The sequence below is a fragment of the Lycorma delicatula genome, chromosome 12, assembly GCF_047948215.1.
Source record: "Lycorma delicatula isolate Av1 chromosome 12, ASM4794821v1, whole genome shotgun sequence".
Classification (NCBI taxonomy): Eukaryota; Metazoa; Arthropoda; class Insecta; order Hemiptera; family Fulgoridae; genus Lycorma; species Lycorma delicatula.
In genome coordinates, this window is record NC_134466.1 from 24,482,743 (window position 1) to 24,501,512 (window position 18,770).

Sequence of the window (18,770 nt, forward strand, 5' to 3'; positions counted from 1 at the left end):
TAAATTGTTTTTAAAATTTACTATCAATCTTGCCGAACTTATAATTAGATAAAATATTAAAGAGAATAAATTTTCACTTAAAACTATAAATGGACATATTACTACAACAGCCAACCATACACAAAGGGGTTATAACGAGATTTTTACTTATTATTTAATTACATATAATAATTATTTTATATACGAAATCAAGCTCAAGATATAGTACATGTAAATACGGACCCGCACGCGCGCGCACATACAATTTTGTTATTAAGTGTTACTATATTTTTTAAATATCAAATCAGGAATTAAAAAAAATATATATATTAAGTTTGTAGCGCGTACATACACCCATAGATATATTTATTAATTCACTTTATTATACATGTAAATCCTAATTTTATTTTATTTAGATATTTAAAAATATATTTCGTCGTTTTAATTAATACTTGGCTCTCAATGAATAAAACAATTTAATCCAAAAATGTTTGACTATTTAATTGTTTTATAAGATAACACTCAATCCTGCTATTGCGTAAGAAATTTATAAAAGCACTAGACTCAGTGTTAACCTTGAACGTTCGTAGTTGGTGGAGTGAGGAATGTTTACAAAACAACGAACGCCAGCAAAGAACAGTTTTTTTTCTTCATCTCACGCATTATTAAAACAAATATTCTTTATCTATTTTAAATAATTTATTAATTTTAACTATCAGACCCGGCAATTTCTTCACTACGCTAGATTTCAGTATATATATATATATAAATGAACACAATTGAAAGTTAGATAAAGCATTAACAAAATGATTTCCTTTTTATCCTTTCTCACTTTAACTTTTCCCTTCCCAATTTTAATTATACCACGTTCCATTTTCCTTTTCCCTGTTTTTCTTTCCATTATCTCTCTCCCTCTTCCTATTTCCCCTTTCCCGTTTTCCCCTTCTTCCCTTTTTTGATTGTTTTACTTTTCCGATTTTTCCCTTTATCGTATCATCTTTATCTTTTCACCTTGTTCTGTTAACTCCGAATCTAAATTGTTCTTTAACATCGTTAACCTCTAATTCTATGTAATGATTAAAAATTAACGGGGATAGTGAACATCCTTGTCGGACTCCCTTTCTTATTATGTCTTCTTTCTTATGTTCTTCAATTATTACTGTTGCTGTTTGGTTCCTGTAAATGTTAGCAATTATTCTTCTATCTCTGTATTTGAACCCTATTTTTTTAAAATGCTGAACATTTTATTCCAGTCTACGTTATCGAATGTCTATAAATGCCAAGTATGTTGATTTGTTTTTTTAAAATCTTTCTTCTACTATTAATCTGAGCCCTAAAATTGCTTCCCTTGTCCCTATACTTTTCTTGAAACCAAATTGGTCTTCTCCTAACACTTCTTTCCACTCTCCTCTCAATTCTTCTGTGTTGAATTCTAGTTAAGATTTTTTTTAAATTAAAGCGAACCAAATCGAACTGTCAGTTACAAATCCTTTTGTTTTTTTTTGTGAAAAAATTATTAATTATACATTTAAAAAATACATTTTTAAATATATTATATTGATAATAGTTTAAAAGTATTTTAATATAAAAACTATTAACTCGAACATTAAAACTAATTAATGCAGATTAATAAGGAAATAATAGTAAAAAAAATATCTAACAGTATAAAATAAAAACGTGACAACGTTTTATTATCACGTGACAACGTGATATCGTTCTGAAACAACGATATAGTGGAAAAAAATTAAAATTGTCGTAACTTTGTAGTAGTGCTGTTTTTATAGAGAGAATGGATAACGTAACTGTTTAAGTGTATTCCCTCGTTCCCGCCACAATCGTCAAAACAACTTGGCAACAGTGTCAAAATATGTGTTACATCGATGAAAAATTATACCACGTTATAATATTATTAGCTGCTTCCATTGTATAAAGCTATGTAGTGAAATTAACAAAACTGACAGTAATATTTTCTTTCTGATAACTTATTAATCTAATATAATTTGACAACATTAATATAATTAACGTGGTCAAATCTTACAGTAAATAATATTCCTTTCTTTGCGATCTGTAGTGGCGTTTTTAAAACAGTATCAAATTTCGTTTATATGATTATTTGTAATCAGCGTATTCAGTATATATTAGAAAAGAATTTCGGCATGTAAACTAGGTAAGTTCTTTTGGTAATAATATTTTATATTAAGAAGTAGTACACAATTAAATAATGTGATTTGCCTTTATGTTAATATTAATTACAAGGTTAGGAATAAGTTATCAATAATAAAAGGATTTAATGAACTAAACCGTTTTATCATTTGCAATCTTTGTAGGCTTTAAAATATTATTATTTTTAGTTTAGCCAAATATATTTTAATTAAATAAAATAAAATTTATATAGATTACTTTATAAATTAAAATAATTTTCTTTTAAGTACCGAAACACTAGAGAGGGATTGGTGGGTGATTCATTTGTAGATTTGAATTGCTGAATATTTTATAGTAATATTCTTTACAGTATTAAGTTAATATTTTATAGCAAGTGAGCTTGAAAAGACCTTCTTAGGTAAGAATAAGTTTTCAAATATGTCTTCTATCGATAACCTGAATATAAATATCCTCAAAAGGTATCCAGATTATATCTTTACAATTCTTTCTCAAAAACTGGTTTATATTATTATTTTTAGTATTTAAAATCTTATTGTCCAATTTTTTTAATTTTAAATTTTCATTTATTTCCAACAGTTATTTAGAAAAAAATTGGTCATGTTTTTCCATTTTTGAATTTATGAAAAGATCATTTCATAAATATTATCAATTGATTTAATTATGATCCTTTTTTTCTCGTTTCAGTTTTACAGTTTGCTTTTCAATGTAATCAGATTTGCTTAAAATCAAATCCAATTTATTTTTAACTCTCTTTATTCTGCTCTTTTGAACCAGGCCTCGTTCTTGATGTCACTTAAAATCTTTGATTTACTAATTCTGTTAACAATTTTACCAAATAAAAAATTAATTTTTAATAAATACTACCAGTGTTAACACAGGTAAGGTTATAGATAAGGAAATACTTGGAAAATACTGCTAGGTGAGTGAAAATTTAAAATATAATAAAAACTGGAAAAACATTAAGAAAGTACTACTTAAAGAATGAACTATACTGGAGTTAGTGGCCATATTTGATGATCTGTGAGTAATAATAATAATAGGTATACAAAGTGTTTGGGTGATGGTGACACCAATTGCAAAGCCTTCATTTACATACTCAAAAGCAAGCTGTATGTTGATGATGTTCCCACTGAAAAGCTGAAATACATTAGGCACATACAAAAGCAAATGGGGTCTCATTTGAGAATGTTGCTTAAGATTAAAAGGAAAAAACTTGATGGAATTTTTTATCTGGTGCTGGAAGATTGACTGATAAGGAAATAAATAGCTTGCAGAATTGTTTTGGTCTTGCTGTTTAATGAAACCCAGACAATTTATAAAAAATGAAAAGAGATGTTTTAGATAAAATATTCATTTATCAAAGACTGCAGAATTTTTTCTGTCCTGTTGGGAAAAATTCCTGGTGCAGATTCTATAAACAGGTGCGAAACAATATAATACAAAGTAACTTAAAATATTGTAGTAAAATTTTTCCGAATTCGGTAAATAATGTAATTAAATTACATGGCTACCACAACAGTGTAGTCATAGTGAACAGTATAGTCATAAACACTCTTTACCACCAGGTGTAGGTTAAGTTGTCTAATCAGTCTTTGAAAGCCTATCAGATAGAAACCTTTTACGGAAATGTTTACATGGCAGTATCCAAAATCCCAAGGAATCTTTCAATAGTGTCATTTAGATCAGACTTTCCAAAATGTTTTCACTGGCATTAACCACACAACTAAAAAATTTCTGCATCGGTTAAGATGCAGAAATTAATAACTTTTTTGTTGATGAAACTGATGGCGTGAATCAGTTGGCATGAATCACAATTTGAAATTGTGAATTGTGATCAATTCGCGATTGATCACAATCGCGATAGTGATTGATCCCGCGATAGTGATGGAGATTCAGAAGAAGATGAGGCATACAGAAACTTCATTGAACCGGAAGATAATTTCCCTCTTCCAAATCAATTTCTGGAACTCCCCGGCCCAAAACATATGCCTAATCTAGGTTCCACACCTATAATTTATTTTTATTTATTATTTACACTTAATTTATTTGAACTGATGGTGAAAGAAACCAATAGATCAGCCAATCATGTTTAAATGCTAATAGAAATAGGCTGTCTGAACCATACCGAAAATGGAAAAATATTACCATTTCTGAAATGAAAGGTTTTATAGCTTGCATACTGAATATGGGGATAATTATAAAGATTAGAGTTACTGAAGTAACTCTAATTAAAATTACTGGAGTACAGTATCATCACAGGCAACCCCTTGGTTTGGTAAAATGTTTTCAGCGCACCATTTTAGAATTATTTTGAAATTTCAAAGCATAAATGATACAAAAAAAAAAATGGTAACACAAAAATTTCAATAACTGTAAATAATATGAATTTTTAAGTGAAATTTTTTTATTTTGTTCAGAAATAAGTTTAGTTTTTAGAAACAGTGATAGATTAGATATAAATAGCAAGGATTTTTTTACAAATAAAGAACAAATTCAGTATTTTTTTTTTAAATGAAAAAAGTTGAATTTTTTTTTTTAAATAATTACTCAAGGGTGTAACACCATTTTTGCAGCACCACAATCTACATAGTTTACCGAGTAATTACAATTTTTTCCATAATTTTATCATGTATATTGTTATTTCTGTGGGATTTCTACCAAACATCTACTTTTTCTGAAAAACGTGCTTGAGGCTGTTAACTAGTACTTACAAAATAGGCTTGAGGCCGAAAGGGTTAGATACCAGACAGTGGATACCAGTGTATTTTGATGGTTTGGGTTCAGGCAACCACATTTTCAGGATTGGTAGTAGGTCTGAGTCTGGTAAAAGACTACACTTCATTTACATGTTACTTATATCTTCCTCATATAATCACCTATAAATGTACCAGATTACTGAAGTTATATAAAATAAATATACCTATAAGACTGTTAATAAATTTCAAGATAGCAACTGCATATCTTATAGCTAAAGTAGAAGCTAAAATTCTTAGAATAAAAATGAATTTTGAATATAAGTATGATTTTAAGAATAGTTATGAAGATAAGTTTAATTGTATTAAAGCTAATTGTAACACCAAAATGGTTGTGATATCACCAACATGTACCCTAGTATACCGGTTGATAAAACAATAGAAATAATAAAAAACAATTTGAAGGAAACCTGAGAGTATATGGATGATTTGGTCACCATTGTGAAGAATATTTGTCTCCAAAATTATTTCCAATAGGAGAACAAATGTTATTCATAAAAAAAGGTTTATTGCCTGTATGTAATATGGGTTCACCTATTTGTGCGATTATGTTTTGCCATGTTTTTTTGTTTTTTTTGTTGCCAGGATATGGATATTTAGTCTTGAGTAGTAGTACCCATCATTGTCAACTTTTATAATGACAAACAAAATCAAAGTTTGTAATAAAATGCTTTTAAAATCTTACTCTAAAACATTTTTGGTTGTCTTTGTGTGTTCAATAACTTATGCTGCTGTTTTCATACTGTCTGAGGGTCATTTGGGAAGTTCTCAGCCTGACAATGAAAACACAAGTTTTTAAAAAATTTTTAACAGAGTACCTTGCAATTTGATTCATTTAGACAAATGACTTTTCTAATTTATAATAGCTTCAGTATATAGTGTGATTTGCCCAATTCTGTTAAATAGGTGGTTGTCTCTGTAGTCACTGTAGTTGTCTTTGGGAGACCTCATTTCTTCAGTTTTTGAAAGAGGAAGTAATCGCTGGGAGCTAAATACATAAATACGGCAGCTGTGGAAGTACTTCAAAGTGCAGGTCATTGAATTTTACAGCAAAAACTCAAGACATGTGTACAGATGCATTATTGTAGTGAAAGAGTACTTTCTTATCAGCCAGATTGTTAAGCCACAAAAGCACCCTTTAATCGGCCAAGAAGTGAAACATAATACTTTCCAGTGATGATCCTCCCTTTTTCCAAGTAGTCTGTGAGCATCAGATCATAAGAATTCTAGGAAAACCATAGCTGTGACATTTCCTGCATATGGAACAGTTTACACTTTTTTTGGTATATTTTCATCTGCTCCCACTCACTGATTGGGCTACAGTTTAGTCTCTGGTAAATGGTGAATCCATGTTTCATCTACTGTTATAAAATGTTGATGAAACTCAGCGAAATCATATTTAAATAACTCTAAACACCCTTTAGAAATGTTCAGTCAAATCTATATTTGGCCAACTATTAACAAACATGACACTGATTGAGCTGAAAGATTTTGCATACCTAAAACGTCATGTAAACTGTAGTGGATGATCTACCAAGAACTGTGCGATAATAGTAAGCTCGTGTATCTTCAGTGATGATCATTTAATAGAATTTTGTGATGATTTTGTCAGTTGTAACAGTTTTTACACACCTCGAGCATTCAACATTTTGAATGGTTATACAACCACATTTAAATTCAGCAGTGCACCTTTTACTATCAAAAACAAAAAAAAAAATCTTAAATCTTTTCGTGTCTGTTGTAGTTAAAACTTTTAAAAGAAAGTATATTACAATAGTTTGTACTTCAATTTTATCTATTTTTTTTTTGAAAATATCAAAACTTGTTTGCTTTATTCAATTGCCACAAACAAGCAATTAAATGCATATGTATATAATTTCACAGCATGCTATGTAAAGGATCATAATTGACAAATTGATAGTCATTTGTTCATAGTTCTGCTATTTCTGTGTCAGGCTGAGAACTTACAAAAAATTTGACGTAAAGATAAATGAATTTTAATTATTTACTCTGCCTGCAGTAGTAAAGTTTCATTTAAAAGAATCCCTTCTGCTGTACCAGCTGAAAAGAGGGTGAACCTAAAAAAAAAATTTTAACAATTATTTTACGTAAATTAGAAATCCTTGTAAAATATTATATGAAATAAAATATATATAACAAAGTTATATTTCATTTAGATTCTATGTCCATTATAACCTAAAAATTTGATTTGTGTTTACATTTCATAACTTAAGTGTAATCTGTGTACATTTAATAAAAAGTAAGTTGCGGATAATCATGAAAAAATTATCTACCATAACATGATCAAAAAATTTTCTAATTGGCATTTTTATTTTTTGACTGACTTCAAAAAAGGCCCATAAAGTAAACATGGAATGTAGACTTTATGATTGTGTAATATTCTTTGTATGGTCCTTTGTAATAACTTCTGCTCAGAGACTAATTGTCTTGTTGATTTTCGTGGACTTTGCATCACTGCTAAACATATGTGCAATTCATTTTCTTCTGTTGCAACTGTTATTGGGTAGCCAGATCTTGATGAATCCATGTTGTTCAAATTTATCTCATATATCTAGAGGGAGGGCTATGGTTCCAGAGTTATGAGACCAAACACAAGCCAACATACGTACACACAAACATCCGACTGACAAAAATAAATTTTTGGGCTTGGGAGCATTGGAATAGAAAACAGCTGGCAAAACATGAATTTCACGAATATTAATTTTTTTGTGGATTAGTTTCTGAACAATATATTCCAAAGAAAAGACTTGTATATAATATTTACAGCTTTTCTCTCTGGAGTATATTATATTGACTGACCAAGTGGAGGCCAGCCATTTGAAGGGTCTGCTCTTGTAACTTATTTATTTTTATCTAAAAAACAACTTAAAGTGGAAACTGGAGGCGCTTGAATGTGAAAACAAGTCTCAAGCAATGTACACCATATAACATCTCACCTTCAAAGCTACTTTTATCGATAACCAAAAGAAATAACAACAAAAAAGATAGAAATCTTTTTGTAAAAAATTTAATTTCAAACACTGTTGCAAGACTTCTCCAAATTCAATTTGATCAAAGGTTTGGTCATAAGTAAAGTTTAATACAGGATATATATATATATATATCAAATAAGAACAAAATAACACCAAACACAGTTATAGAACCTAAAATCTAATACAGAAGTCGACTTTCGCAGGATCCTGCATCATCAGTTGTACAAAATTACTTGTTTTTGTTTGATGTAGTTTTGGAATTTTGTACTGACTGATGATGCAGGATCCTGCGAAAGTTGACTTTTGATACTAGTTTTTTAGATTCTATTATTGTGTTTGTGTTATATGGCACAGTGGTCAGTATGTTGATGAATTATTTGAATTTCCACAAAGTTAATGCAAATGCTAAACATATTCAACATATAAAATATTCAAACATATAAAATGTACATTTAAATTCTAGAATTTGCATCTGAAGCTTTTAAACTTAATACATAAAATTAAATGTATTAAGGCATTTAGAATGTAAGATAATACCTAAATATGAAATTATATAAAAAATTCTAATAATTATTTACCTATTAAAAAGACAAAAGCATTATGTGAAAAATTTAGAATAAAACAAGAAATTAAACACTCTTATAAGGACAAGGATTTTGTTAATAATACATGACATTTACAAATACTTATTAGGGTTTTCACTTTAGTACATAAAAAATTTAATTGACTTTGAGAAACAGAAATTAAATAAAACTTTTGACAAAAAAATAAATCAGTTGAAAAATTATTACAACAATAAGTGTCAGAATGCAATAAAAAGTTCCTATCATGGATATTATACATTTTTTTTGTCTTCAGATTTGACTGGTTTGATGTAGCTCTCCAAGATTCCCTATCTAGTGCCAGTCATTTCATGTCGCTATACGCCTTACATCTTACATCCCTAACAATTTGTTTTACATATTACAAACATTGCCTGCCTGCACAAGTTTTCCCTTCAATATCAAAGTAAGTATTCCAGGAAGCCTTAAGATGTGGTCTACAAGTCTGTTTCTTCTGTTTGCTACATTTTTTCAAATGTTTCTTTCTTCATCAATTTTCCACAACACCTCTTCATTTGTCACTTTATCCACCCATCTAATTTTTAACATTTGATAGTATCACGTTTCAAAAGCTTCTAATCTTTTCTTCTCAGTTATTGTGATCGTCCAAGTTTCACTTCCATGTTTGCCCCAAACATATATTTTCAAAAATGTTTTCCTGATGTTTATACTAATTTTTGATGTAAGAAAATTATATTTCAACTGAAAGCCTGTTTCGCCTGTGCTGTTTGACATTTTATATAACTCCTGCTTCATTTTTAATAATTCTACTTCCCAAAGAACAAAATTCTTCTACTTCCATAATCTTTTCTCTTGCTATTTTTATATTCAGTGGTCCATCTACATTATTTCTACTACATTTCATTACTTTCATTTTGTTCGTGCTTATTTTCATGCAGTAGTTATTGTGTAGGACTTCATCCATGCTATTCATTGTTTCTTCAAAATATTTTTTACTGTTGGCTAGAATTACTATATCATCAGCAAATCGTAGCATCTTTTTCTTTTCACCTTGTACTGTTACTCCGAATCTAAATTGTTCTTAAAATCATTAACTGCTAGTTTCATGTAAAGATTAAAAAGTAACAAGGATAGGAAACATTCTTGTCAGACTACCTGTTTTATTACGGCTTCTTTCTTAAGCTCTTCAATTATTATTGTTGCAATTTGGTTCCTGTAAATGTTAAATTGTTCTTCTATCTCTATACTTGAACCCCAATTTTTTTAAAATGCTGAACATTTTATTCCAGTTTACATTATCAAAACACTTTTCAAAGTCTATAAATGCCATTTATGTTGGTTTATTTTTCATTAATCTTGCTTCTTCTATTAATTAATTCCACTACTTTGACGACCCTACCTCGTTAGAAGATTGTACTACCATACTTCACTTTTATGAGCGCTACTCGACATGTCATTCTGTCTTTTTTCTTTTTCCTGTTTAGCCTTCGGAAATCACAGTTAGGTGTTACTTCAGGGGTTGATATGTGTGAGTGTAAATGAAGTGTATTGAAACCCAACCACCAAAGAACACCGGTATCCACTATCTATTATTCAAATCTGTATAAAAGTAACTGCCTTTACTAGGATTTGAACTTGGAACTCTCAACTTCGAAATCAGCTGTTTTGCGATGGCGCCTTCACCATTAGAGCAACCCGGTGGGTTAATGTCATAATGCCTGTTCTTTTAACGCTTATTACTCTCTATGTTTTATAAGGAATATTAGACTAAATAGTTCTTGTTTTCATCGTTGAATTGCAGTAGAAGTCTATTCTTCTTTGCATGGAACGAAATAAAGCCTTAAAATTGTGAGAAAATGTTTTAATTTCTGAGTCGTATTAATCATATTTCAACTATAATATAAATCTATTTTTATTTATTTATATATTAATTATAATTTTAAATTACAGGTAAAATTGTTTTTTAAATTTTAAACAAAACCATGGCTATAAATATTGGCCAACCTGTTGTAATTGTCAACGACATTCACGTGTTGTTTGTTTACGTTCGTCTTGTCTAATATCATGTTTGTGTTATAGTTTATATTTTAAGTATTTTTTTACGGAAAAATATCTCAATATTTATCAGATTTTCACTTTGAGGAATTACTTTTAGAAGATTGTAACGATAATGGCGAAGATAACGTAGTGCGTGAAGATGACTCGGGCGGTAATGAAAGTGATCGTGAATTTGAATTTATTGGTAGTGGCATTAGTACTTCTAGCTGTAGTATTAGCAGTAGTAAAAGTAGCAATAAAGAAAGCAGTTCCTTGGAAATTAAAAAATTTAAGAAATAATGTAAAAGTAATTTCGTTTACTGGTTAACCAGGAATTGATGTTATGTCATGAATAAGATTATTTTTTTAAATTGTAGTGAAGTATCGGTTCTAAACGAAATTTTGAGTGATGACTTAAACGAATTATTCTTTTAGATACTAACAGGTATGCGAAGGAACATAGGCCTAACCGTGTAAGAAATTACAATATATATCTGTGGTTTGATGTTACAGTGAACGAGCTAAAAAATTATTTTGCCCTAACAGTTTCAAAACCCTAAAACCGTAATTGCGATATTATTGGTCTAAACCAGGTACATAATCCATACTCGTTTGGGTAAGGAAATAATGCCATTAAAAAGCTTTGTATAGATTAGACAATATCTACGTTTTGTGCAAGATGTTGCTAATGATGTCGATGGGCTAAAAAAAAAATTGACTAGTCATAGAATATTTGAATATAAAGTTCCGGAAGATTTATACCTCCAAAGAAAGAATATGTATCGATGAAAGTCTTATGAAATATAGAGGTAGGTTGTGCTATATCCAATTCAATAAGGTTAAGAGTGCACATTTGGTATCTGATTTTAGAGAAAAAATATGCCTACCAAATTTGCTTCTCTCAGCAGCATCCCATAGGGTAATGTGATTAACAAAGTGCCAAAAGCATTTTATGTCGCAAATGGCAAAATAAAAAATAAGTTTTAATTTTAACCAACAAACATTCAAAATCTGATGTGGTTGCTACTGGAGCTATTAGAAGAAAAATAATTAGAAATCAAGTTGAAATGATTCCAGTTGTCAAACAAGTGTGTAATACCTTGGTAATGGGAGGTGTGGGTAAACATAAACAAGTTTTGTCACGTTTTCCTCTAATGAGGTGTCTTGTCAAAAGCTACAAACAAATATTTTTCTACGTGTTTGATATGGCTATTTATAATGCTTATAAATTATGGTAAAAAATACTGGTAAACCTTGTAAACTTTATACAATAAGTGATTTTCATTTGAATATTTGTGTATCATTATTGTATCAAAACTCACCCGCTGTATAAAACTCAAGGTAGACTATCTAGTGGCTCAACACCTGTATGCCTAAAGGCAAAGCGGTGGGCTCATTTTGTTGTTGAAAAAAATTTCTGCTATTGCTAAAAAACTAAATCCAAGAAAAATATTTTTTCTTTGCGTAAAACAAAAGAAAAGAAGTGAAACCTTGTGGCAATACAAGAAATGTCAAAATTCCTCTTCATGCCCCACAATGTATCAAAATTTTTCATTCAAAAACAAATTTTTAATTTAATTAAAAACTAGTGTAGGATTAGGATAGGAACTCAAGTTATTTTAATTTACATAGATTCACTAAATAGTGTACAAACACTTGTTTTTAGGACAAAATCGAACATTTTTAAGAAAAATGAAACAAATCTCATCTCAAAAAAAGGTAAGATAATTGTTTTATATATATATATATATTTTTTTTATTAGATTTAAAATATGAATTGGTAGTATATAGCAAATAAAAAATTGTGTTTATTTAATCTTTCAGAAAAGAGTTGTTTTTTTTTAATCTGTCTGTGTATATTGTAGACTGAATGGGTTAATCTCAGTGCTAAAATTACTTCCTTTGCCCCTATACTTTTCCTAAAACCAAATTGGTCTTCTAACACTTCTTCCACTCTCCTCTCAATTCTTCTGTACAGAGTTCTATTAAGATTTTTTGTGCATGAGTAGTTAAGGTAATTGTAAAGAAATTGTAATTGCAGCTTACGGACCAATCAGATTAGAATGAATTAAAAAAATAAAACTCTTTTCATTGCAATTAAGGAATAAAGGTTACAAAAATTGTTCCTTTGCATCATAAAAAATGGTTGAAATGTGGAGCTTTGAAAGTTTGTCATGTTTTTCTAAAATTTCCTAACCAAACAATCATATTTGAGAAAATTATTTTGATTATTTAAAAATAAGCATGTTTTTTTTTAATAAAAATGATGAACTTGATGTACGCTATTCTGTTTTCATTGCTATAATATGAGAAATTCAGTTATTTTTAAATTGGAATGGCAGAAACATAAAATATTTATGCAAGAGTTATGATAAAATATAATAAATATTTATGTAAGGTTATATGTCAGAGGTTTTAGTATTTTATACTTAAAGCAGTTGAATTAGAATGTATCTATATTCTAAATTTTAGGAGGAGGTTCAGGTTTAGCAGGCAGATACCTCAGACTGGTTTTGTTTCCAGCCTTTACCAAAGAAACAGAGTACCTAAACATTATCACAGGGAACTTAAGAAAAATTTAGGAAAGTTGGAATGGTAAATTAAGACCACAGATTCTTTATTAGAAGTTGATTGGGGCTAGAACATATTCTGTAGGGGGATTTACAGCATATTTATGTTACAGTAATGTATCCCAGGGAAGGATTTAAGTCATAGATTGAGGCCATAGCCCCCCTTGGGAGTTAATATATTAAAGCTATTCATTAAAGAAACAAAAATTAATCCTTTTACTGCACTATATTTCTGTCACTATGACAGCAGAAATATAATAAAGTAACCCCAACTTTATTCTTTAATGATATCTGAAATATTTAATTTAACCACAACTATGAGGATAATAAATGAATCGGAAACCAGGCTAATTAGGGGGTAATGTAACCTCCCTGGCTAGATGAGCAGAGCGAGCTCTGACAGGCTAATATATATAACATTGATAAATAACTAAGTTGTTTTACAGGTTTGTAGTAATTAATGTAGTCTGTTACTACAGACTGCATTAATTAAAATGATGTCATCATGAAAAACTTTCAGTAAAAGAATAACAAACGGTTACATATTTAATTTTTACTAAACAATTTGATGTAAATAAAATAAATATCAATTTTTTTTTTCTGTAATAAATTTAGTAATAAGATCCAAAGTGATAATACAAACTACCAGTTTAAAATGATTAAAAGATATTCCAAGATATTCTAAACTGCGATTGTGGATAGAAAAAAAAATCAAGATGTTTATATATTAAAAAAAGATAATAAATTGGTGTGTGTAGATAATATATTATAAATACAGTATTTTAATTATTTTTTTCTTTTTTTATTAGGTTTTTGATTAATTCCAAAATAATATTGTTTTTAAAACATTTAGTTAACCTTGCATTCATAAGGCTTACAATTGGTTTTTTCCCCGCATAGACTTTAAAAATCAAAATGGCGGTTTAATAGTGAAGGTTGTAAAGATAGCGTCCTTTATAACGCTATGTTAGTCAGTTAATGTAATGGCGTCGGGTAGTCTGTTGGGCTAGTTCTTCAATGTTTATATCGAAAAGTTATTTGATAGATTTACTGATTGGTCTCTGTGAATAATGAAATACTATTTTGTGTCCTTGGTTCTCTTATTAAAAGTATGTTATTGTTACCTGTACATATTCAATCTATATTAAACAAGTTACTGAAAAAAGTAATGGTTTTTTTAATTACTGTACATAATTAAAGTGAGTTTTTGAAGGCGGCGTTACACATCAATTGTTTATATAGTTCTACTTGATAAATTGTTATTTAGATAAATTTAAAATGTGAATGACATAAGACGTTACGTTTTTAGTTAATTTGGGTTATCTGTAATTTAGACCTAACGTTACGTAGGTTTCATTTTATCTAAAACTTGTTACTGTTTTAATAATTTTTTTTTATGCTCATGAACAAAGTTACTTTTTATTAGTTGTGCTTTCAGTTCTAATCTCCATGTTAAGGATTTTATTCAATATTATCAGTTATATATTTGTTGCTGCTGAATATTAAGTAGCACTAATTATTTCCCCATTCCAGCTGCCTATTTTATTGGTTTACTTTAAGTGTTACATAAAGAAATGTGTAAACATTTACTTCCCGAGACAAATTGTTTAAATTAAAGCTTCAAAAATTTTATTCATAAACTCATATTTGTAATAATACTAATACGAAATGCATAGTACAGTAATTTATTAATTTTAACAGCCTAACAAAAAAAGAAATAATACTTAAGCTATTAAATTATTTTCAAATTGATGGAATTTTCTTCCAAAAGTGTTGTGCAGCTCCTTAAATCATCTCCTTCCTGCAGTAAATAGAAATGAGGTAAAATGATATATTTATATACTTTTTTTTTCATTGAACCAGTAAGTCATATTATATATATATATATATATATATCCACCCTGGAGGTACACAACACTATGTGGCCATTTTTACGTTTTATCAGTTCAGTGTAAGATATTTTTTTTTGTACATAATATTTAGCTTTTTAACTTCAAATCAGTATGTTGACCAAATGATAAATCAAACTTTTAGATGTATTGTAACTGGTGTTGTAATGCAAAATATTTATTTTTTATTGGACATAAAAAAATTGGACAATGTTTTGTACTAATGTAAATTAAGACACAGATTATATTGCTTAAGACACCAAGTCACCAAGGAAAAAGTATAGTTTATTTGTTACATTAATAAACAAGTAATAAATGTTAAAATTATACATTAAACTATTTTATATCATTAAAATTGAAATATTTTTAAACATTTTGATGTATGATATTTTGTTTTAATTTATTATATTAACAACAATTTACTGAATCACAGTATGTTATTTTGTAGTAATATGACAATATCAATTAATTACAGATATTATTTTCCACTAAAAATGTTGAAATATCTTGCGTTTTAAAAAATAATAAATTATCACTGAATAACCTATAACAACAGATGGTAAACCAGTTATGATGGGTACTTTCTTAAAACAATAAATACTTTATTGTTTTAATCGGGTTTTATAACACTGTCTGGTTCTTCATTTTTAAGAACATTTACAATAGTATTTGATACGCACAAGGTATTAAGAAACAATAACTTTACACGCTCTTATGACTTTTATGTATTTACTGGCTGTAAAAACTTTGTTTTATTATGCACTGTCCTTTTTCCTTTTCCTGTTGTGGCTTCTGTGGTAGATGATGCCTCTATATTTGCAATTGCAGGTGGATTATAATCTAACATGTAGATTACGTGATGTTAGGGCGTATTGTGTAATTTTTAAATACAATATACAAAGCAAAAATATAAAGTGAATCTTGGAATACAACACTTTTAATGTGAACCATAACATTATATCATAAAAAAGGAGAACAGTATAAACGTTTGAATAATAAAAAATGCTGACTTAGGCTAAACTTACTCTATAATTTTTACATTACACAAAATAATACTACTTTCCTGTGCTGTAATAATATCTAGTCAGAGTCACGTCATTTTCTCCAAGGTTACCTTCATTTCTTAAATTGATATAAAACCCATGACATTCTGTGGGTAAAAATTTCAATAATGATAATAAATAATTATACTTCTTAATGGAAATTGGTTTTGTGGTTTCTCAAAGTACTCATAATTGATCCACAAGAAATGGTGTATAATTTCTTAATAAATTCATTTAAAAAAATTCATTACTGCCATCCAGTGTTGTTTTGAAATATAGAATTCCAATATTTTCCCGTTGTGCCTGTATGTGCACACAGGAATATTTTGTAGGTCTTATGTATTTGCAATGGTTTTTCTGTTAATAAAAGGGGATGAAGATGGAGCATTGTAGAGGGCCTTAACATTTTTGAAGTCCATAGTTTCTTAGAGCACTGATGAATGAACTGCTGCCAATCCCAAGGAGTCACAATTGTAAACATGTTCATTTTTTTTTACATTTTTGTTTTCAATTAAACCATGAATACTATTAGCTTCCGTGTGGGTGTGTCCCTTTAACAAAAATTTGTGGTTGTTTTTGCAAGATATAAAAGAAACATATATAATAATCTAAATATTCTTATTTTGACCCCAACAGTTATCGGACCACAAAGTAATTTCATAGATGGTAGAATTTGGTATATTTGCATTAGCCCATTTTAACAATCCCAGTGCAAACTCATTGCCTCCTCAGCCTGCCTTAGATTCATCTGAACTGTCGTGTATTGCATAGTTAAAAGTTCACAGCTTTCTTTTGTAAAAACTAATCAAATTGGTAATTAGAGGAGTTCCCAGACATTTCTGCAAATCTGCTGTTAATATTTTGATTTTTATTAACTTTCGCCACAGCTGTTTCACTTGATTTCAAGTCATACCTCAGAAAGATAAATGAAATTTTGAGTTAAATATGTTTTTGTATAGCCATTTCGTAGCTATTTTCTATATTGTTATCGTAGCTTTTCTTCTATATTGTTATTTGAACAGTACTCCAAATATAAAGCATACATTTCTTCTAAATTTAGATTGGGGTTCAGATATTTTCTTTTGAGTGTTTTCACATCTGTAGTGTGATTCATATGCTGAGAAAGAGGCCATGTGCTCCGCAACATTCTCTACTACAGTGTCAGGCGTTTTTGTGATTGGAGTGTGTTTTCCTCTTTTATCGGGTTTTATAACGCTGTCTGGTTCTTCATTTTTAAGAACATTTACAATAGTACTTGATATGCACAAGGTATTAAGAAACATTACTTTACACGCTCTTATGACTTTTATGTATTTACTGGCTGTAAAAATTTTGTTTTATTATGCACCCTCTTTTTTCCTTTTCCTGTTGTGGCTTCTGTGTCAGATGATGTCTCTATATTTGCAATTGCAGGTGGATTATAATCTAACATGTAGACTACGTGATGTTAGGGCGTATTGTGTAATTTTTAAATACAATCGTGTAATGAAATTAGTCATTTAACATTATCGGTCAGAAGTACAAAACAGTATGTGGACCTACTGCCTTAAAATTTGTTATATAGTGTTGAGTACAAAACATTATGTGCACATAGTTTACGTTAGCGGCTTTCTTGAAGGAAGTACATAACATCTCCAGTTAGTGTTGTTTACCTCTCGGTGAAAAGTCACTCGGTGTCATTTTAACAGAGTTTATCTTGGTTGCTGTTTGTAATAGTACATAGTGCTGTGCACCACTAAAAAGAGCCCAAAAATTAATACACGTGACGTTTAAAGCCAAATTTCAAAAAATTGGACATAGTGTTGTGTACCTCTGGGGTGCTCTGAGATATATATTTGATTTTTGTGAATTGGTGTATGCCGTTAATAAGTAAATTTTATTTATTAATTTTATTCGGGGTTTTTTTTTTTCAAAAAAGTATTAATTATTTGTTTTGTTAATTTAGTTCCATTCAATTTAAATGACCTTATAATTTGAGCTCTTTTTCTGATTGTATAACTTTTGGTAAATTTCTTCTGATTTGCTGAATTTATTATAATATTATCATCAAGTTTTGGTCGTAGAGTTTTCTTAAAGTAAATTTTTTCAACAATTACTAGATTCTTCCTAAGAAATTCTGTAGACCTTGCATACTAATAAAACTTTTTTTTGTAAAACTGTGCTTTTATAGTGCCTTAATTATTTGTTTTCAAATAAGGATTTTTTACTTAAAATAAAACCCACTGTTGTTTTTTCTGGCTTTTATTTCTTTTTTTTTTTTTTTTTTTTTAAATATTAAGGATAATCATTTCTCCTAAATGTTTTAAACTTTTGGACTCTTGATTGATTATTATTCTGAAATTTTCATGGTTTGGATTCTAGTTTTATTATTGGAATGCATTATATGAAATTTATAACTTGATTTTGATTGTCCATTTTTCTAATTCTTGAATTTTCATGCTCGGTTTGGAAATTCCACCTAAAAATTTAACTTTGAGTATATTTATTTTAATGTTTATTGTTTTATTATCAACAATTGTGAAATTTTATCACCCTTAGAAAGTTTACAAAAATAAACTATTAATTCCAGAATTGTAATTTTTTGGTACTTTTATTATGTAATTTTCTTTTTTTACAAATACAAATTGTTTTATGATTTTTATGTAATCATTATTTCAAACTATCTATGGTGGAATCTTTTCAAACCAGCTTCAATTTTTACAATCAGATGTACCAATCATTTTCTGTTAGTAATTTTAGAATACCTTCTTTTTTTTAAAGAAAAAACATTCTGATTAAGT

General features: G+C 28.8%; 1 long non-coding RNA gene across 9 annotated transcripts in view; it reads left to right on the forward strand.

Moving 5' to 3' along the window:
- Window positions 1-18,770, forward strand: part of LOC142332994 (uncharacterized) — a 92,416-nt gene that overhangs the window by 46,140 nt on the left and 27,506 nt on the right. For 7 of the 9 annotated variants that reach the window (XR_012758480.1, XR_012758476.1, XR_012758475.1 and 4 more), the window contains one exon: window positions 12,155-12,207. This is a non-coding gene — a long non-coding RNA (uncharacterized LOC142332994). Of the gene's footprint in view, window positions 1-1,814; window positions 2,147-12,154; window positions 12,208-18,770 lie in introns of those variants that run through there. The other 2 variants (XR_012758479.1, XR_012758473.1) reach the window with 2 other exon arrangements.